Here is a 22,975-nt window from a genome sequence, read left to right on the forward strand (position 1 = left end):
AAAATTTTCTTATGTGGGCTTTGGTTAAACTTCTCTTTGGCTTTGTCCTATTTGGAACTGATAAAGCTATTGAGTGGTGGCACCGCGGCCCTTTCATCGATAATGCAATGTATTAGTCCAGAAGTTAAAATTCGTTAATATTGCAAGTTTTTAAAATCTTGAAGGGAAACACTCCCATTCTTGGTTTTCGTGGTTAAATTTTTCTGGTTTACTATTTTGGATGTAGGGAATTCATGTCAATGCTTTTATGTAAGAAAATTATATTTTTAAAATGATACGCAAGCCGTTTCTTTTAAGGAAAAGAAGTTCCTTGTGTAATTTCATTTTCATTGGATATTGTTGAAGTTGTCATGGTGTAACCAAATGTGCAGGCGAGTGGGAAGTAACTTGCTTCCCTCCCACTCCACCGACTGAAATTTGAGACACCTGGGCCGTTGATAACTTTCATTTGCTTGTTTGCTTTCTGAGACGAAGGTTGGCAAGTTTCCGATTGCAGTGTTTGTAAATCTGTACTGTGATATAGTGTAAAATAAAGTTGATCCTTACTTATGAAATAGACATAAATGGTACGTATATTTAGTAGGGATTCATCAGATGTGGATAGATTTTTGCGTTATTTACTTTCGTTTATGTTTAAATGTAGTTTTATCAAAATTTTCAGTATGTTATTTTAAAAGGAAATGTGTTGGGACCTCTTTGGAGGCGAGCTCATTACAGTGATTAACATTAAAACTCACTGGGTGGTCTCCTCTCGAGAGCGGATCTCATTTTTGTCAACACCCGAGTAATTGTATCTTGCCGAATTACGATTGTTGTTTGTGGCGTGCTGAAAATTTTTCTTTGGCGAACGTTAAGCAAGAATTCATGGCACACACCTGAGGGGAGAAATCCGAGTTTAATGTTTACATTGTTCATTACTGGGTTTTCTCCTCCATGGTGCGATACCTTCAAATATACAAGTTTGCCAGATTGCAAATATTTTTATATGTTTCGGGCTTTATAATTTCGGTTATCCGTTAATACTATATTATGGTGCCAGTTGAAATATAAGTTCACGGAATCTCCTTCGAGGTGAGATCATGACGGTGATGTAAATTTTAGCTTCACTGGGTGGTCTCCTCTCGAAGGCGGTTTTCATTCAACAGAAGAAAGAGGATACACAAAAATAATTGTGTTCTAGGATTTCTTTTCCACCAGTTGAAATAATAATGTGCGCACTTGAGAGGCGATTGCCAAGTTTATGTTTTATTTTTCATTACTGGGTTTTCTCCTTCATGGCGCGTGATGCTTATACCGTCGACTGTTAAGAAATAAAATTTTCTTATGTGGGCTTTGGTTCCACTTCTCTATGGCTTTGTCCTATTTGGAACTGATAAAGCTATTGAGTGGTGGCACCGCGGCCCTTTCATCGATAATGCAATGTATTAGTCCAGAAGTTAAAATTCGTTAATATTGCAAGTTTTTAAAATCTTGAAGGGAAACACTCCCATTCTTGGTGTTCGTGGTTAAATTTTTCTGGTTTACTATTTTGGATGTAGGGAATTCATGTCAATGCTTTTATGTAAGAAAATTATATTTTTAAAATGATACGTAAGCCGTTTCTTTTAAGGAAAAGAAGTTCCTTGTGTAATTTCATTTTCATTGGATATTGTTGAAGTTGTCATGCTGTAACCAAATGTGCAGGCGAGTGGGAAGTAACTTGCTTCCCTCCCACTCCACCGACTGAAATTTGAGACACCTGGGACGTTGATAACTTTCATTTGCTTGTTTGCTTTCTGGGACGAAGGTTGGCAAGTTTCCGATTGCAGTGTTTGTAAATCTGTACTGTGATATAGTGCAGGATAAAGTTGATCCTTACTTATGAAATAGACGAAAATGGTACGTATATTTAGTAGGGATTCATCAGATGTGGTTAGATTTTTGCGTTATTTACTTTCGTTTATGTTTAAATGTAGTTTTATCAAAATTTTCAGTATGTTATTTTAAAAGGAAATGTGTTGGGACCTCTTTAGAGGTGAGCTCATTACAGTGATTAACATTAAAACTCACTGGGTGGTCTCCTCTCGAGAGCGGATCTCATTTTTGTCAACACCCGAGTAATTGTATCTTGCCGAATTACGATTGTTGTTTGTGGCGTGCTGAAAATTTTTCTTTGGCGAACGTTAAGCAAGAATTCATGGCACACACCTGAGGGGAGAAATCCGAGTTTAATGTTTACATTGTTCATTACTGGGTTTTCTCCTCCATGGTGTGTTACCTTCAAATATACAAGTTTGCCAGATTGCAAATATTTTTATATGTTTCGTGCTTTATAATTTCGGTTATCCGTTAATACTATATTATGGTGCCAGTTGAAATATAAGTTCACGAAATCTCCTTCGAGGTGAGATCATGACGGTGATGTAAATTTTAGCTTCACTGGGTGGTCTCCTCTCGAAGGCGGTTTTCATTCAACAGAAGAAAGAGGATACACAAAAATAATTGTGTTCTAGGATTTCATTTCCACCAGTTGAAATAATAATGTGCGCACTTGAGAGGCGATTGCCAAGTTTATGTTTTATTTTTCATTACTGGGTTTTCTCCTTCATGGCGCGTGATGCTTATACCGTCGACTGTTAAGAAATAAAATTTTCTTATGTGGGCTTTGGTTCCACTTCTCTTTGGCTTTGTCCTATTTGGAACTGATAAAGCTATTGAGTGGTGCACCGCGGCCCTTTCATCGATAATACAATGTATTAGTCCAGAAGTTAAAATTCGTTAATATTGCAAGTTTTTAAAATCTTGAAGGGAAACACTCCCATTCTTGGTGTTCTTGGTTAAATTTTTCTGGTTTAATATTTTGGATGTAGGGAATTCATGTCAATGCTTTTATGTAAGAAAGTTATATTTTTAAAATGATACGTAAGCCGTTTCTTTTAAGGAAAAGAAGTTCCTTGTGTAATTTCATTTTCATTGGATATTGTTGAAGTTGTCATGCTGTAACCAAATGTGCAGGCGAGTGGGAAGTAACTTGTTTCCCTCCCACTCCACCGACTGAAATTTGAGATACCTGGGACGTTGATAACTTTCATTTGCTTGTTTGCTGTCTGAGACGAAGGTTGTCAAGTTTCCGATTGCAGTGTTTGTAAATCTGTACTGTGATATAGTGTAGAATAAAGTTGATCCTTACTTATGAAATAGAAGCAAATGGTACGTATATTTAGCAGCGATTCATCAGATGTGAATAGATTTTTGCGTTATTTACTTTCGTTTATGTTTAAATGTAGTTTTATCAAAATTTTCAGTATGTTATTTTAAAAGGAAATGAGTTGGGACCTCTTTGGAGGTGAGCTCATTACAGTGATTAACATTAAAACTCACTGGGTGGTCTCCTCTCGAGAGTGGATCTCATTTTTGTCAACACCCGAGTAATTGTATCTTGCCGAATTACGATTGTTATTTGTGGCGTGCTGAAAATTTTTCTTTGGCGAACGTTAAGCAAGAATTCATGGCACACACCTGAGGGGAGAAATCCGAGTTTAATGTTTACATTGTTCATTACTGGGTTTTCTCATCCATGGTGCGTTACCTTCAAATATACAAGTTTGCCAGATTGCAAATATTTTTATATGTTTCGGGCTTTATAATTTCGGTTATCCGTTAATACTATATTATGGTGCCAGTTGAAATATATAGGTTCACGGAATCTCCTTCGAGGTGAGATCATGACGGTGATGTAAATTTTAGCTTCACTGGGTGGTCTCCTCTCGAAGGCGGTTTTCATTCAACAGAAGAAAGAGGATACACAAAAATAATTGTGTTCTAGGATTTCTTTTCCACCAGTTGAAATAATAATGTGCGCACTTGAGAGGCGATTGCCAAGTTTATGTTTTATTTTTCATTACTGGGTTTTCTCCTTCATGGCGCGTGATGCTTATACCGTCGACTGTTAAGAAATAAAATTTTCTTATGTGGGCTTTGGTTCCACTTCTCTTTGGCTTTGTCCTATTTGGAACTGATAAAGCTATTGAGTGGTGGCACCGCGGCCCTTTCATCGATAATGCAATGTATTAGTCCAGAAGTTAAAATTCGTTAATATTGCAAGTTTTTAAAATCTTGAAGGGAAACACTCCCATTCTTGGTGTTCGTGGTTAAATTTTTCTGGTTTACTATTTTGGATGTAGGGAATTCATGTCAATGCTTTTATGTAAGAAAATTATATTTTTAAAATGATACGCAAGCCGTTTCTTTTAAGGAAAAGAAGTTCCTTGTGTAATTTCATTTTCATTGGATATTGTTGAAGTTGTCATGGTGTAACCAAATGTGCAGGCGAGTGGGAAGTAACTTGCTTCCCTCCCACTCCACCGACTGAAATTTGAGACACCTGGGCCGTTGATAACTTTCATTTGCTTGTTTGCTTTCTGAGACGAAGGTTGGCAAGTTTCCGATTGCAGTGTTTGTAAATCTGTACTGTGATATAGTGTAAAATAAAGTTGATCCTTACTTATGAAATAGACATAAATGGTACGTATATTTAGTAGGGATTCATCAGATGTGGATAGATTTTTGCGTTATTTACTTTCGTTTATGTTTAAATGTAGTTTTATCAAAATTTTCAGTATGTTATTTTAAAAGGAAATGTGTTGGGACCTCTTTGGAGGCGAGCTCATTACAGTGATTAACATTAAAACTCACTGGGTGGTCTCCTCTCGAGAGCGGATCTCATTTTTGTCAACACCCGAGTAATTGTATCTTGCCGAATTACGATTGTTGTTTGTGGCGTGCTGAAAATTTTTCTTTGGCGAACGTTAAGCAAGAATTCATGGCACACACCTGAGGGGAGAAATCCGAGTTTAATGTTTACATTGTTCATTACTGGGTTTTCTCCTCCATGGTGCGATACCTTCAAATATACAAGTTTGCCAGATTGCAAATATTTTTATATGTTTCGGGCTTTATAATTTCGGTTATCCGTTAATACTATATTATGGTGCCAGTTGAAATATAAGTTCACGGAATCTCCTTCGAGGTGAGATCATGACGGTGATGTAAATTTTAGCTTCATTGGGTGGTCTCCTCTCGAAGGCGGTTTTCATTCAACAGAAGAAAGAGGATACACAAAAATAATTGTGTTCTAGGATTTCTTTTCCACCAGTTGAAATAATAATGTGCGCACTTGAGAGGCGATTGCCAAGTTTATGTTTTATTTTTCATTACTGGGTTTTCTCCTTCATGGCGCGTGATGCTTATACCGTCGACTGTTAAGAAATAAAATTTTCTTATGTGGGCTTTGGTTCCACTTCTCTATGGCTTTGTCCTATTTGGAACTGATAAAGCTATTGAGTGGTGGCACCGCGGCCCTTTCATCGATAATGCAATGTATTAGTCCAGAAGTTAAAATTCGTTAATATTGCAAGTTTTTAAAATCTTGAAGGGAAACACTCCCATTCTTGGTGTTCGTGGTTAAATTTTTCTGGTTTACTATTTTGGATGTAGGGAATTCATGTCAATGCTTTTATGTAAGAAAATTATATTTTTAAAATGATACGTAAGCCGTTTCTTTTAAGGAAAAGAAGTTCCTTGTGTAATTTCATTTTCATTGGATATTGTTGAAGTTGTCATGCTGTAACCAAATGTGAAGGCGAGTGGGAAGTAACTTGCTTCCCTCCCACTCCACCGACTGAAATTTGAGACACCTGGGACGTTGATAACTTTCATTTGCTTGTTTGCTTTCTGAGACGAAGGTTGGCAAGTTTCCGATTGCAGTGTTTGTAAATCTGTACTGTGATATAGTGTAGGATAAAGTTGATCCTTACTTATGAAATAGACGAAAATGGTACGTATATTTAGTAGGGATTCATCAGATGTGGTTAGATTTTTGCGTTATTTACTTTCGTTTATGTTTAAATGTAGTTTTATCAAAATTTTCAGTATGTTATTTTAAAAGGAAATGTGTTGGGACCTCTTTAGAGGTGAGCTCATTACAGTGATTAACATTAAAACTCACTGGGTGGTCTCCTCTCGAGAGCGGATCTCATTTTTGTCAACACCCGAGTAATTGTATCTTGCCGAATTACGATTGTTGTTTGTGGCGTGCTGAAAATTTTTCTTTGGCGAACGTTAAGCAAGAATTCATGGCACACACCTGAGGGGAGAAATCCGAGTTTAATGTTTACATTGTTCATTACTGGGTTTTCTCCTCCATGGTGTGTTACCTTCAAATATACAAGTTTGCCAGATTGCAAATATTTTTATATGTTTCGTGCTTTATAATTTCGGTTATCCGTTAATACTATATTATGGTGCCAGTTGAAATATAAGTTCACGAAATCTCCTTCGAGGTGAGATCATGACGGTGATGTAAATTTTAGCTTCACTGGGTGGTCTCCTCTCGAAGGCGGTTTTCATTCAACAGAAGAAAGAGGATACACAAAAATAATTGTGTTCTAGGATTTCATTTCCACCAGTTGAAATAATAATGTGCGCACTTGAGAGGCGATTGCCAAGTTTATGTTTTATTTTTCATTACTGGGTTTTCTCCTTCATGGCGCGTGATGCTTATACCGTCGACTGTTAAGAAATAAAATTTTCTTATGTGGGCTTTGGTTAAACTTCTCTTTGGCTTTGTCCTATTTGGAACTGATAAAGCTATTGAGTGGTGGCACCGCGGCCCTTTCATCGATAATGCAATGTATTAGTCCAGAAGTTAAAATTCGTTAATATTGCAAGTTTTTAAAATCTTGAAGGGAAACACTCCCATTCTTGGTTTTCGTGGTTAAATTTTTCTGGTTTACTATTTTGGATGTAGGGAATTCATGTCAATGCTTTTATGTAAGAAAATTATATTTTTAAAATGATACGCAAGCCGTTTCTTTTAAGGAAAAGAAGTTCCTTGTGTAATTTCATTTTCATTGGATATTGTTGAAGTTGTCATGGTGTAACCAAATGTGCAGGCGAGTGGGAAGTAACTTGCTTCCCTCCCACTCCACCGACTGAAATTTGAGACACCTGGGCCGTTGATAACTTTCATTTGCTTGTTTGCTTTCTGAGACGAAGGTTGGCAAGTTTCCGATTGCAGTGTTTGTAAATCTGTACTGTGATATAGTGTAAAATAAAGTTGATCCTTACTTATGAAATAGACATAAATGGTACGTATATTTAGTAGGGATTCATCAGATGTGGATAGATTTTTGCGTTATTTACTTTCGTTTATGTTTAAATGTAGTTTTATCAAAATTTTCAGTATGTTATTTTAAAAGGAAATGTGTTGGGACCTCTTTGGAGGCGAGCTCATTACAGTGATTAACATTAAAACTCACTGGGTGGTCTCCTCTCGAGAGCGGATCTCATTTTTGTCAACACCCGAGTAATTGTATCTTGCCGAATTACGATTGTTGTTTGTGGCGTGCTGAAAATTTTTCTTTGGCGAACGTTAAGCAAGAATTCATGGCACACACCTGAGGGGAGAAATCCGAGTTTAATGTTTACATTGTTCATTACTGGGTTTTCTCCTCCATGGTGCGATACCTTCAAATATACAAGTTTGCCAGATTGCAAATATTTTTATATGTTTCGGGCTTTATAATTTCGGTTATCCGTTAATACTATATTATGGTGCCAGTTGAAATATAAGTTCACGGAATCTCCTTCGAGGTGAGATCATGACGGTGATGTAAATTTTAGCTTCACTGGGTGGTCTCCTCTCGAAGGCGGTTTTCATTCAACAGAAGAAAGAGGATACACAAAAATAATTGTGTTCTAGGATTTCTTTTCCACCAGTTGAAATAATAATGTGCGCACTTGAGAGGCGATTGCCAAGTTTATGTTTTATTTTTCATTACTGGGTTTTCTCCTTCATGGCGCGTGATGCTTATACCGTCGACTGTTAAGAAATAAAATTTTCTTATGTGGGCTTTGGTTCCACTTCTCTATGGCTTTGTCCTATTTGGAACTGATAAAGCTATTGAGTGGTGGCACCGCGGCCCTTTCATCGATAATGCAATGTATTAGTCCAGAAGTTAAAATTCGTTAATATTGCAAGTTTTTAAAATCTTGAAGGGAAACACTCCCATTCTTGGTGTTCGTGGTTAAATTTTTCTGGTTTACTATTTTGGATGTAGGGAATTCATGTCAATGCTTTTATGTAAGAAAATTATATTTTTAAAATGATACGTAAGCCGTTTCTTTTAAGGAAAAGAAGTTCCTTGTGTAATTTCATTTTCATTGGATATTGTTGAAGTTGTCATGCTGTAACCAAATGTGCAGGCGAGTGGGAAGTAACTTGCTTCCCTCCCACTCCACCGACTGAAATTTGAGACACCTGGGACGTTGATAACTTTCATTTGCTTGTTTGCTTTCTGGGACGAAGGTTGGCAAGTTTCCGATTGCAGTGTTTGTAAATCTGTACTCTGATATAGTGCAGGATAAAGTTGATCCTTACTTATGAAATAGACGAAAATGGTACGTATATTTAGTAGGGATTCATCAGATGTGGTTAGATTTTTGCGTTATTTACTTTCGTTTATGTTTAAATGTAGTTTTATCAAAATTTTCAGTATGTTATTTTAAAAGGAAATGTGTTGGGACCTCTTTAGAGGTGAGCTCATTACAGTGATTAACATTAAAACTCACTGGGTGGTCTCCTCTCGAGAGCGGATCTCATTTTTGTCAACACCCGAGTAATTGTATCTTGCCGAATTACGATTGTTGTTTGTGGCGTGCTGAAAATTTTTCTTTGGCGAACGTTAAGCAAGAATTCATGGCACACACCTGAGGGGAGAAATCCGAGTTTAATGTTTACATTGTTCATTACTGGGTTTTCTCCTCCATGGTGTGTTACCTTCAAATATACAAGTTTGCCAGATTGCAAATATTTTTATATGTTTCGTGCTTTATAATTTCGGTTATCCGTTAATACTATATTATGGTGCCAGTTGAAATATAAGTTCACGAAATCTCCTTCGAGGTGAGATCATGACGGTGATGTAAATTTTAGCTTCACTGGGTGGTCTCCTCTCGAAGGCGGTTTTCATTCAACAGAAGAAAGAGGATACACAAAAATAATTGTGTTCTAGGATTTCATTTCCACCAGTTGAAATAATAATGTGCGCACTTGAGAGGCGATTGCCAAGTTTATGTTTTATTTTTCATTACTGGGTTTTCTCCTTCATGGCGCGTGATGCTTATACCGTCGACTGTTAAGAAATAAAATTTTCTTATGTGGGCTTTGGTTCCACTTCTCTTTGGCTTTGTCCTATTTGGAACTGATAAAGCTATTGAGTGGTGCACCGCGGCCCTTTCATCGATAATACAATGTATTAGTCCAGAAGTTAAAATTCGTTAATATTGCAAGTTTTTAAAATCTTGAAGGGAAACACTCCCATTCTTGGTGTTCTTGGTTAAATTTTTCTGGTTTAATATTTTGGATGTAGGGAATTCATGTCAATGCTTTTAGGTAAGAAAGTTATATTTTTAAAATGATACGTAAGCCGTTTCTTTTAAGGAAAAGAAGTTCCTTGTGTAATTTCATTTTCATTGGATATTGTTGAAGTTGTCATGCTGTAACCAAATGTGCAGGCGAGTGGGAAGTAACTTGTTTCCCTCCCACTCCACCGACTGAAATTTGAGATACCTGGGACGTTGATAACTTTCATTTGCTTGTTTGCTGTCTGAGACGAAGGTTGTCAAGTTTCCGATTGCAGTGTTTGTAAATCTGTACTGTGATATAGTGTAGAATAAAGTTGATCCTTACTTATGAAATAGAAGCAAATGGTACGTATATTTAGCAGCGATTCATCAGATGTGAATAGATTTTTGCGTTATTTACTTTCGTTTATGTTTAAATGTAGTTTTATCAAAATTTTCAGTATGTTATTTTAAAAGGAAATGAGTTGGGACCTCTTTGGAGGTGAGCTCATTACAGTGATTAACATTAAAACTCACTGGGTGGTCTCCTCTCGAGAGTGGATCTCATTTTTGTCAACACCCGAGTAATTGTATCTTGCCGAATTACGATTGTTATTTGTGGCGTGCTGAAAATTTTTCTTTGGCGAACGTTAAGCAAGAATTCATGGCACACACCTGAGGGGAGAAATCCGAGTTTAATGTTTACATTGTTCATTACTGGGTTTTCTCATCCATGGTGCGTTACCTTCAAATATACAAGTTTGCCAGATTGCAAATATTTTTATATGTTTCGGGCTTTATAATTTCGGTTATCCGTTAATACTATATTATGGTGCCAGTTGAAATATATAGGTTCACGGAATCTCCTTCGAGGTGAGATCATGACGGTGATGTAAATTTTAGCTTCACTGGGTGGTCTCCTCTCGAAGGCGGTTTTCTTTCAACAGAAGAAAGAGGATACACAAAAATAATTGTGTTCTAGGATTTCTTTTCCACCAGTTGAAATAATAATGTGCGCACTTGAGAGGCGATTGCCAAGTTTATGTTTTATTTTTCATTACTGGGTTTTCTCCTTCATGGCGCGTGATGCTTATACCGTCGACTGTTAAGAAATAAAATTTTCTTATGTGGGCTTTGGTTCCACTTCTCTTTGGCTTTGTCCTATTTGGAACTGATAAAGCTATTGAGTGGTGGCACCGCGGCCCTTTCATCGATAATGCAATGTATTAGTCCAGAAGTTAAAATTCGTTAATATTGCAAGTTTTTAAAATCTTGAAGGGAAACACTCCCATTCTTGGTGTTCGTGGTTAAATTTTTCTGGTTTACTATTTTGGATGTGGGGAATTCATGTCAATGCTTTTATGTAAGAAAATTATATTTTTAAAATGATACGTAAGCCGTTTCTTTTAAGGAAAAGAAGTTCCTTGTGTAATTTCATTTTCATTGGATATTGTTGAAGTTGTCATGGTGTAACCAAATGTGCAGGCGAGTGGGAAGTAACTTGTTTCCCTCCCACTCCACCGACTGAAATTTGAGACACCTGGGCCGTTGATAACTTTCATTTGCTTGTTTGCTTTCTGAGACGAAGGTTGGCAAGTTTCCGATTGCAGTGTTTGTAAATCTGTACTGTGATATAGTGTAAAATAAAGTTGATCCTTACTTATGAAATAGACATAAATGGTACGTATATTTAGTAGGGATTCATCAGATGTGGTTAGATTTTTGCGTTATTTACTTTCGTTTATGTTTAAATGTAGTTTTATCAAAATTTTCAGTATGTTATTTTAAAAGGAAATGTGTTGGGACCTCTTTAGAGGTGAGCTCATTACAGTGATTAACATTAAAACTCACTGGGTGGTCTCCTCTCGAGAGCGGATCTCATTTTTGTCAACACCCGAGTAATTGTATCTTGCCGAATTACGATTGTTGTTTGTGGCGTGCTGAAAATTTTTCTTTGGCGAACGTTAAGCAAGAATTCATGGCACACACCTGAGGGGAGAAATCCGAGTTTAATGTTTACATTGTTCATTACTGGGTTTTCTCCTCCATGGTGTTACCTTCAAATATACAAGTTTGCCAGATTGCAAATATTTTTATATGTTTCGTGCTTTATAATTTCGGTTATCCGTTAATACTATATTATGGTGGCAGTTGAAATATAAGTTCACGAAATCTCCTTCGAGGTGAGATCATGACGGTGATGTAAATTTTAGCTTCACTGGGTGGTCTCCTCTCGAAGGCGGTTTTCATTCAACAGAAGAAAGAGGATACACAAAAATAATTGTGTTCTAGGATTTCATTTCCACCAGTTGAAATAATAATGTGCGCACTTGAGAGGCGATTGCCAAGTTTATGTTTTATTTTTCATTACTGGGTTTTCTCCTTCATGGCGCGTGATGCTTATACCGTCGACTGTTAAGAAATAAAATTTTCTTATGTGGGCTTTGGTTCCACTTCTCTTTGGCTTTGTCCTATTTGGAACTGATAAAGCTATTGAGTGGTGGCACCGCGGCCCTTTCATCGATAATACAATGTATTAGTCCAGAAGTTAAAATTCGTTAATATTGCAAGTTTTTAAAATCTTGAAGGGAAACACTCCCATTCTTGGTGTTCTTGGTTAAATTTTTCTGGTTTAATATTTTGGATGTAGGGAATTCATGTCAATGCTTTTATGTAAGAAAGTTATATTTTTAAAATGATACGTAAGCCGTTTCTTTTAAGGAAAAGAAGTTCCTTGTGTAATTTCATTTTCATTGGATATTGTTGAAGTTGTCATGCTGTAACCAAATGTGCAGGCGAGTGGGAAGTAACTTGTTTCCCTCCCACTCCACCGACTGAAATTTGAGATACCTGGGACGTTGATAACTTTCATTTGCTTGTTTGCTGTCTGAGACGAAGGTTGTCAAGTTTCCGATTGCAGTGTTTGTAAATCTGTACTGTGATATAGTGTAGAATAAAGTTGATCCTTACTTATGAAATAGAAGCAAATGGTACGTATATTTAGCAGCGATTCATCAGATGTGAATAGATTTTTGCGTTATTTACTTTCGTTTATGTTTAAATGTAGTTTTATCAAAATTTTCAGTATGTTATTTTAAAAGGAAATGAGTTGGGACCTCTTTGGAGGTGAGCTCATTACAGTGATTAACATTAAAACTCACTGGGTGGTCTCCTCTCGAGAGTGGATCTCATTTTTGTCAACACCCGAGTAATTGTATCTTGCCGAATTACGATTGTTATTTGTGGCGTGCTGAAAATTTTTCTTTGGCGAACGTTAAGCAAGAATTCATGGCACACACCTGAGGGGAGAAATCCGAGTTTAATGTTTTCATTGTTCATTACTGGGTTTTCTCATCCATGGTGCGTTACCTTCAAATATACAAGTTTGCCAGATTGCAAATATTTTTATATGTTTCGGGCTTTATAATTTCGGTTATCCGTTAATACTATATTATGGTGCCAGTTGAAATATATAGGTTCACGGAATCTCCTTCGAGGTGAGATCATGACGGTGATGTAAATTTTAGCTTCACTGGGTGGTCTCCTCTCGAAGGCGGTTTTCATTCAACAGAAGAAAGAGGATACACAAAAATAATTGTGTTCTAGGATTTCTTTTCCACCAGTTGAAATAATAATGTGCGCACTTGAGAGGCGATTGCCAAGTTTATGTTTTATTTTTCATTACTGGGTTTTCTCCTTCATGGCGCGTGATGCTTATACCGTCGACTGTTAAGAAATAAAATTTTCTTATGTGGGCTTTGGTTCCACTTCTCTTTGGCTTTGTCCTATTTGGAACTGATAAAGCTATTGAGTGGTGGCACCGCGGCCCTTTCATCGATAATGCAATGTATTAGTCCAGAAGTTAAAATTCGTTAATATTGCAAGTTTTTAAAATCTTGAAGGGAAACACTCCCATTCTTGGTGTTCGTGGTTAAATTTTTCTGGTTTACTATTTTGGATGTAGGGAATTCATGTCAATGCTTTTATGTAAGAAAATTATATTTTTAAAATGATACGTAAGCCGTTTCTTTTAAGGAAAAGAAGTTCCTTGTGTAATTTCATTTTCATTGGATATTGTTGAAGTTGTCATGCTGTAACCAAATGTGAAGGCGAGTGGGAAGTAACTTGCTTCCCTCCCACTGCACCGACTGAAATTTGAGACACCTGGGACGTTGATAACTTTCATTTGCTTGTTTGCTTTCTGAGACGAAGGTTGGCAAGTTTCCGATTGCAGTGTTTGTAAATCTGTACTGTGATATAGTGTAGGATAAAGTTGATCCTTACTTATGAAATAGACGAAAATGGTACGTATATTTAGTAGGGATTCATCAGATGTGGTTAGATTTTTGCGTTATTTACTTTCGTTTATGTTTAAATGTAGTTTTATCAAAATTTTCAGTATGTTATTTTAAAAGGAAATGTGTTGGGACCTCTTTAGAGGTGAGCTCATTACAGTGATTAACATTAAAACTCACTGGGTGGTCTCCTCTCGAGAGCGGATCTCATTTTTGTCAACACCCGAGTAATTGTATCTTGCCGAATTACGATTGTTGTTTGTGGCGTGCTGAAAATTTTTCTTTGGCGAACGTTAAGCAAGAATTCATGGCACACACCTGAGGGGAGAAATCCGAGTTTAATGTTTACATTGTTCATTACTGGGTTTTCTCCTCCATGGTGTGTTACCTTCAAATATACAAGTTTGCCAGATTGCAAATATTTTTATATGTTTCGTGCTTTATAATTTCGGTTATCCGTTAATACTATATTATGGTGCTAGTTGAAATATAAGTTCACGAAATCTCCTTCGAGGTGAGATCATGACGGTGATGTAAATTTTAGCTTCACTGGGTGGTCTCCTCTCGAAGGCGGTTTTCATTCAACAGAAGAAAGAGGATACACAAAAATAATTGTGTTCTAGGATTTCATTTCCACCAGTTGAAATAATAATGTGCGCACTTGAGAGGCGATTGCCAAGTTTATGTTTTATTTTTCATTACTGGGTTTTCTCCTTCATGGCGCGTGATGCTTATACCGTCGACTGTTAAGAAATAAAATTTTCTTATGTGGGCTTTGGTTCCACTTCTCTTTGGCTTTGTCCTATTTGGAACTGATAAAGCTATTGAGTGGTGGCACCGCGGCCCTTTCATCGATAATACAATGTATTAGTCCAGAAGTTAAAATTCGTTAATATTGCAAGTTTTTAAAATCTTGAAGGGAAACACTCCCATTCTTGGTGTTCTTGGTTAAATTTTTCTGGTTTAATATTTTGGATGTAGGGAATTCATGTCAATGCTTTTATGTAAGAAAGTTATATTTTTAAAATGATACGTAAGCCGTTTCTTTTAAGGAAAAGAAGTTCCTTGTGTAAATTCATTTTCATTGGATATTGTTGAAGTTGTCATGCTGTAACCAAATGTGCAGGCGAGTGGGAAGTAACTTGTTTCCCTCCCACTCCACCGACTGAAATTTGAGATACCTGGGACGTTGATAACTTTCATTTGCTTGTTTGCTGTCTGAGACGAAGGTTGTCAAGTTTCCGATTGCAGTGTTTGTAAATCTGTACTGTGATATAGTGTAGAATAAAGTTGATCCTTACTTATGAAATAGAAGCAAATGGTACGTATATTTAGCAGCGATTCATCAGATGTGAATAGATTTTTGCGTTATTTACTTTCGTTCATGTTTAAATGTAGTTTCATCAAAATTTTCAGTATGTTATTTTAAAAGGAAATGAGTTGGGACCTCTTTGGAGGTGAGCTCATTACAGTGATTAACATTAAAACTCACTGGGTGGTCTCCTCTCGAGAGTGGATCTCATTTTTGTCAACACCCGAGTAATTGTATCTTGCCGAATTACGATTGTTATTTGTGGCGTGCTGAAAATTTTTCTTTGGCGAACGTTAAGCAAGAATTCATGGCACACACCTGAGGGGAGAAATCCGAGTTTAATGTTTACATTGTTCACTACTGGGTTTTCTCATCCATGGTGCGTTACCTTCAAATATACAAGTTTGCCAGATTGCAAATATTTTTATATGTTTCGGGCTTTATAATTTCGGTTATCCGTTAATACTATATTATGGTGCCAGTTGAAATATATAGGTTCACGGAATCTCCTTCGAGGTGAGATCATGACGGTGATGTAAATTTTAGCTTCACTGGGTGGTCTCCTCTCGAAGGCGGTTTTCATTCAACAGAAGAAAGAGGATACACAAAAATAATTGTGTTCTAGGATTTCTTTTCCACCAGTTGAAATAATAATGTGCGCACTTGAGAGGCGATTGCCAAGTTTATGTTTTATTTTTCATTACTGGGTTTTCTCCTTCATGGCGCGTGATGCTTATACCGTCGACTGTTAAGAAATAAAATTTTCTTATGTGGGCTTTGGTTCCACTTCTCTTTGGCTTTGTCCTATTTGGAACTGATAAAGCTATTGAGTGGTGGCACCGCGGCCCTTTCATCGATAATGCAATGTATTAGTCCAGAAGTTAAAATTCGTTAATATTGCAAGTTTTTAAAATCTTGAAGGGAAACACTCCCATTCTTGGTGTTCGTGGTTAAATTTTTCTGGTTTACTATTTTGGATGTAGGGAATTCATGTCAATGCTTTTATGTAAGAAAATTATATTTTTAAAATGATACGTAAGCCGTTTCTTTTAAGGAAAAGAAGTTCCTTGTGTAATTTCATTTTCATTGGATATTGTTGAAGTTGTCATGCTGTAACCAAATGTGAAGGCGAGTGGGAAGTAACTTGCTTCCCTCCCACTCCACCGACTGAAATTTGAGACACCTGGGACGTTGATAACTTTCATTTGCTTGTTTGCTTTCTGAGACGAAGGTTGGCAAGTTTCCGATTGCAGTGTTTGTAAATCTGTACTGTGATATAGTGTAGGATAAAGTTGATCCTTACTTATGAAATAGACGAAAATGGTACGTATATTTAGTAGGGATTCATCAGATGTGGTTAGATTTTTGCGTTATTTACTTTCGTTTATGTTTAAATGTAGTTTTATCAAAATTTTCAGTATGTTATTTTAAAAGGAAATGTGTTGGGACCTCTTTACAGGTGAGCTCATTACAGTGATTAACATTAAAACTCACTGGGTGGTCTCCTCTCGAGAGCGGATCTCATTTTTGTCAACACCCGAGTAATTGTATCTTGCCGAATTACGATTGTTGTTTGTGGCGTGCTGAAAATTTTTCTTTGGCGAACGTTAAGCAAGAATTCATGGCACACACCTGAGGGGAGAAATCCGAGTTTAATGTTTACATTGTTCATTACTGGGTTTTCTCCTCCATGGTGTGTTACCTTCAAATATACAAGTTTGCCAGATTGCAAATATTTTTATATGTTTCGTGCTTTATAATTTCGGTTATCCGTTAATACTATATTATGGTGCCAGTTGAAATATAAGTTCACGAAATCTCCTTCGAGGTGAGATCATGACGGTGATGTAAATTTTAGCTTCACTGGGTGGTCTCCTCTCGAAGGCGGTTTTCATTCAACAGAAGAAAGAGGATACACAAAAATAATTGTGTTCTAGGATTTCATTTCCACCAGTTGCAATAATAATGTGCGCACTTGAGAGGCGATTGCCAAGTTTATGTTTTATTTTTCATTACTGGGTTTTCTCCTTCATGGCGCGTGATGCTTATACCGTCGACTGTTAAGAAATAAAATTTTCTTATGTGGGCTTTGGTTCCACTTCTCTTTGGCTTTGTCCTATTTGGAACTGATAAAGCTATTGAGTGGTGGCACCGCGGCCCTTTCATCGATAATACAATGTATTAGTCCAGAAGTTAAAATTCGTTAATATTGCAAGTTTTTAAAATCTTGAAGGGAAACACTCCCATTCTTGGTGTTCTTGGTTAAATTTTTCTGGTTTAATATTTTGGATGTAGGGAATTCATGTCAATGCTTTTATGTAAGAAAGTTATATTTTTAAAATGATACGTAAGCCGTTTCTTTTAAGGAAAAGAATTTCCTTGTGTAATTTCATTTTCATTGGATATTGTTGAAGTTGTCATGCTGTAACCAAATGTGCAGGCGAGTGGGAAGTAACTTGTTTCCCTCCCACTCCACCGACTGAAATTTGAGATACCTGGGACGTTGATAACTTTCATTTGCTTGTTTGCTGTCTGAGACGAAGGTTGTCAAGTTTCCGATTGCAGTGTTTGTAAATCTGTACTGTGATATAGTGTAGAATAAAGTTGATCCTTACTTATGAAATAGAAGCAAATGGTACGTATATTTAGCAGCGATTCATCAGATGTGAATAGATGTTTGCGTAATTTACTTTCGTTTATGTTTAAATGTAGTTTTATCAAAATTTTCAGTATGTTATTTTAAAAGGAAATGAGTTGGGACCTCTTTGGAGGTGAGCTCATTACAGTGATTAACATTAAAACTCACTGGGTGGTCTCCTCTCGAGAGTGGATCTCATTTTTGTCAACACCCGAGTAATTGTATCTTGCCGAATTACGATTGTTATTTGTGGCGTGCTGAAAATTTTTCTTTGGCGAACGTTAAGCAAGAATTCATGGCACACACCTGAGGGGAGAAATCCGAGTTTAATGTTTACATTGTTCATTACTGGGTTTTCTCATCCATGGTGCGTTACCTTCAAATATACAAGTTTGCCAGATTGCAAATATTTTTATATGTTTCGGGCTTTATAATTTCGGTTATCCGTTAATACTATATTATGGTGCCAGTTGAAATATATAGGTTCACGGAATCTCCTTCGAGGTGAGATCATGACGGTGATGTAAATTTTAGCTTCACTGGGTGGTCTCCTCTCGAAGGCGGTTTTCATTCAACAGAAGAAAGAGGATACACAAAAATAATTGTGTTCTAGGATTTCTTTTCCACCAGTTGAAATAATAATGTGCGCACTTGAGAGGCGATTGCCAAGTTTATGTTTTATTTTTCATTACTGGGTTTTCTCCTTCATGGCGCGTGATGCTTATACCGTCGACTGTTAAGAAATAAAATTTTCTTATGTGGGCTTTGGTTCCACTTCTCTTTGGCTTTGTCCTATTTGGAACTGATAAAGCTATTGAGTGGTGGCACCGCGGCCCTTTCATCGATAATGCAATGTATTAGTCCAGAAGTTAAAATTCGTTAATATTGCAAGTTTTTAAAATCTTGAAGGGAAACACTCCCATTCTTGGTGTTCGTGGTTAAATTTTACTGGTTTACTATTTTGGATGTAGGGAATTCATGTCAATGCTTTTATGTAAGAAAATTATATTTTTAAAATGATACGTAAGCCGTTTCTTTTAAGGAAAAGAAGTTCCTTGTGTAATTTCATTTTCATTGGATATTGTTGAAGTTGTCATGCTGTAACCAAATGTGAAGGCGAGTGGGAAGTAACTTGCTTCCCTCCCACTCCACCGACTGAAATTTGAGACACCTGGGACGTTGATAACTTTCATTTGCTTGTTTGCTTTCTGAGACGAAGGTTGGCAAGTTTCCGATTGCAGTGTTTGTAAATCTGTACTGTGATATAGTGTAGGATAAAGTTGATCCTTACTTATGAAATAGACGAAAATGGTACGTATATTTAGTAGGGATTCATCAGATGTGGTTAGATTTTTGCGTTATTTACTTTCGTTTATGTTTAAATGTAGTTTTATCAAAATTTTCAGTATGTTATTTTAAAAGGAAATGTGTTGGGACCTCTTTAGAGGTGAGCTCATTACAGTGATTAACATTAAAACTCACTGGGTGGTCTCCTCTCGAGAGCGGATCTCATTTTTGTCAACACCCGAGTAATTGTATCTTGCCGAATTACGATTGTTGTTTGTGGCGTGCTGAAAATTTTTCTTTGGCGAACGTTAAGCAAGAATTCATGGCACACACCTGAGGGGAGAAATCCGAGTTTAATGTTTACATTGTTCATTACTGGGTTTTCTCCTCCATGGTGTGTTACCTTCAAATATACAAGTTTGCCAGATTGCAAATATTTTTATATGTTTCGTGCTTTATAATTTCGGTTATCCGTTAATACTATATTATGGTGCCAGTTGAAATATAAGTTCACGAAATCTCCTTCGAGGTGAGATCATGACGGTGATGTAAATTTTAGCTTCACTGGGTGGTCTCCTCTCGAAGGCGGTTTTCATTCAACAGAAGAAAGAGGATACACAAAAATAATTGTGTTCTAGGATTTCATTTCCACCAGTTGAAATAATAATGTGCGCACTTGAGAGGCGATTGCCAAGTTTATGTTTTATTTTTCATTACTGGGTTTTCTCCTTCATGGCGCGTGATGCTTATACCCTCGACTGTTAAGAAATAAAATTTTCTTATGTGGGCTTTGGTTCCACTTCTCTTTGGCTTTGTCCTATTTGGAACTGATAAAGCTATTGAGTGGTGGCACCGCGGCCCTTTCATCGATAATACAATGTATTAGTCCAGAAGTTAAAATTCGTTAATATTGCAAGTTTTTAAAATCTTGAAGGGAAACACTCCCATTCTTGGTGTTCTTGGTTAAATTTTTCTGGTTTAATATTTTGGATGTAGGGAATTCATGTCAATGCATTTATGTAAGAAAGTTATATTTTTAAAATGATACGTAAGCCGTTTCTTTTAAGGAAAAGAAGTTCCTTGTGTAAATTCATTTTCATTGGATATTGTTGAAGTTGTCATGCTGTAACCAAATGTGCAGGCGAGTGGGAAGTAACTTGTTTCCCTCCCACTCCACCGACTGAAATTTGAGATACCTGGGACGTTGATAACTTTCATTTGCTTGTTTGCTGTCTGAGACGAAGGTTGTCAAGTTTCCGATTGCAGTGTTTGTAAATCTGTACTGTGATATAGTGTAGAATAAAGTTGATCCTTACTTATGAAATAGAAGCAAATGGTACGTATATTTAGCAGCGATTCATCAGATGTGAATAGATTTTTGCGTTATTTACTTTCGTTTATGTTTAAATGTAGTTTTATCAAAATTTTCAGTATGTTATTTTAAAAGGAAATGAGTTGGGACCTCTTTGGAGGTGAGCTCATTACAGTGATTAACATTAAAACTCACTGGGTGGTCTCCTCTCGAGAGTGGATCTCATTTTTGTCAACACCCGAGTAATTGTATCTTGCCGAATTACGATTGTTATTTGTGGCGTGCTGAAAATTTTTCTTTGGCGAACGTTAAGCAAGAATTCATGGCACACACCTGAGGGGAGAAATCCGAGTTTAATGTTTACATTGTTCACTACTGGGTTTTCTCATCCATGGTGCGTTACCTTCAAATATACAAGTTTGCCAGATTGCAAATATTTTTATATGTTTCGGGCTTTATAATTTCGGTTATCCGTTAATACTATATTATGGTGCCACTTGAAATATATAGGTTCACGGAATCTCCTTCGAGGTGAGATCATGACGGTGATGTAAATTTTAGCTTCACTGGGTGGTCTCCTCTCGAAGGCGGTTTTCATTCAACAGAAGAAAGAGGATACACAAAAATAATTGTGTTCTAGGATTTCTTTTCCACCAGTTGAAATAATAATGTGCGCACTTGAGAGGCGATTGCCAAGTTTATGTTTTATTTTTCATTACTGGGTTTTCTCCTTCATGGCTCGTGATGCTTATACCGTCGACTGTTAAGAAATAAAATTTTCTTATGTGGGCTTTGGTTCCACTTCTCTTTGGCTTTGTCCTATTTGGAACTGATAAAGCTATTGAGTGGTGGCACCGCGGCCCTTTCATCGATAATGCAATGTATTAGTACAGAAGTTAAAATTCGTTAATATTGCAAGTTTTTAAAATCTTGAAGGGAAACACTCCCATTCTTGGTGTTCGTGGTTAAATTTTTCTGGTTTACTATTTTGGATGTAGGGAATTCATGTCAATGCTTTTATGTAAGAAAATTATATTTTTAAAATGATACGTAAGCCGTTTCTTTTAAGGAAAAGAAGTTCCTTGTGTAATTTCATTTTCATTGGATATTGTTGAAGTTGTCATGCTGTAACCAAATGTGAAGGCGAGTGGGAAGTAACTTGCTTCCCTCCCACTCCACCGACTGAAATTTGAGACACCTGGGACGTTGATAACTTTCATTTGCTTGTTTGCTTTCTGAGACGAAGGTTGGCAAGTTTCCGATTGCAGTGTTTGTAAATCTGTACTGTGATATAGTGTAGGATAAAGTTGATCCTTACTTATGAAATAGACGAAAATGGTACGTATATTTAGTAGGGATTCATCAGATGTGGTTAGATTTTTGCGTTATTTACTTTCGTTTATGTTTAAATGTAGTTTTATCAAAATTTTCAGTATGTTATTTTAAAAGGAAATGTGTTGGGACCTCTTTAGAGGTGAGCTCATTACAGTGATTAACATTAAAACTCACTGGGTGGTCTCCTCTCGAGAGCGGATCTCATTTTTGTCAACACCCGAGTAATTGTATCTTGCCGAATTACGATTGTTGTTTGTGGCGTGCTGAAAATTTTTCTTTGGCGAACGTTAAGCAAGAATTCATGGCACACACCTGAGGGGAGAAATCCGAGTTTAATGTTTACATTGTTCATTACTGGGTTTTCTCCTCCATGGTGTGTTACCTTCAAATATACAAGTTTGCCAGATTGCAAATATTTTTATATGTTTCGTGCTTTATAATTTCGGTTATCCGTTAATACTATATTATGGTGCCAGTTGAAATATAAGTTCACGAAATCTCCTTCGAGGTGAGATCATGACGGTGATGTAAATTTTAGCTTCACTGGGTGGTCTCCTCTCGAAGGCGGTTTTCATTCAACAGAAGAAAGAGGATACACAAAAATAATTGTGTTCTAGGATTTCATTTCCACCAGTTGAAATAATAATGTGCGCACTTGAGAGGCGATTGCCAAGTTTATGTTTTATTTTTCATTACTGGGTTTTCTCCTTCATGGCGCGTGATGCTTATACCGTCGACTGTTAAGAAATAAAATTTTCTTATGTGGGCTTTGGTTCCACTTCTCTTTGGCTTTGTCCTATTTGGAACTGATAAAGCTATTGAGTGGTGGCACCGCGGCCCTTTCATCGATAATACAATGTATTAGTCCAGAAGTTAAAATTCGTTAATATTGCAAGTTTTTAAAATCTTGAAGGGAAACACTCCCATTCTTGGTGTTCTTGGTTAAATTTTTCTGGTTTAATATTTTGGATGTAGGGAATTCATGTCAATGCTTTTATGTAAGAAAGTTATATTTTTAAAATGATACGTAAGCCGTTTCTTTTAAGGAAAAGAATTTCCTTGTGTAATTTCATTTTCATTGGATATTGTTGAAGTTGTCATGCTGTAACCAAATGTGCAGGCGAGTGGGAAGTAACTTGTTTCCCTCCCACTCCACCGACTGAAATTTGAGATACCTGGGACGTTGATAACTTTCATTTGCTTGTTTGCTGTCTGAGACGAAGGTTGTCAAGTTTCCGATTGCAGTGTTTGTAAATCTGTACTGTGATATAGTGTAGAATAAAGTTGATCCTTACTTATGAAATAGAAGCAAATGGTACGTATATTTAGCAGCGATTCATCAGATGTGAATAGATTTTTGCGTTATTTACTTTCGTTTATGTTTAAATGTAGTTTTATCAAAATTTTCAGTA

The sequence above is a fragment of the Lepisma saccharinum genome, chromosome 17 (genome assembly GCF_977018435.1).
Source record: "Lepisma saccharinum chromosome 17, izLepSacc3.1, whole genome shotgun sequence".
In the NCBI taxonomy this organism is placed as follows: domain Eukaryota; kingdom Metazoa; phylum Arthropoda; class Insecta; order Zygentoma; family Lepismatidae; genus Lepisma; species Lepisma saccharinum.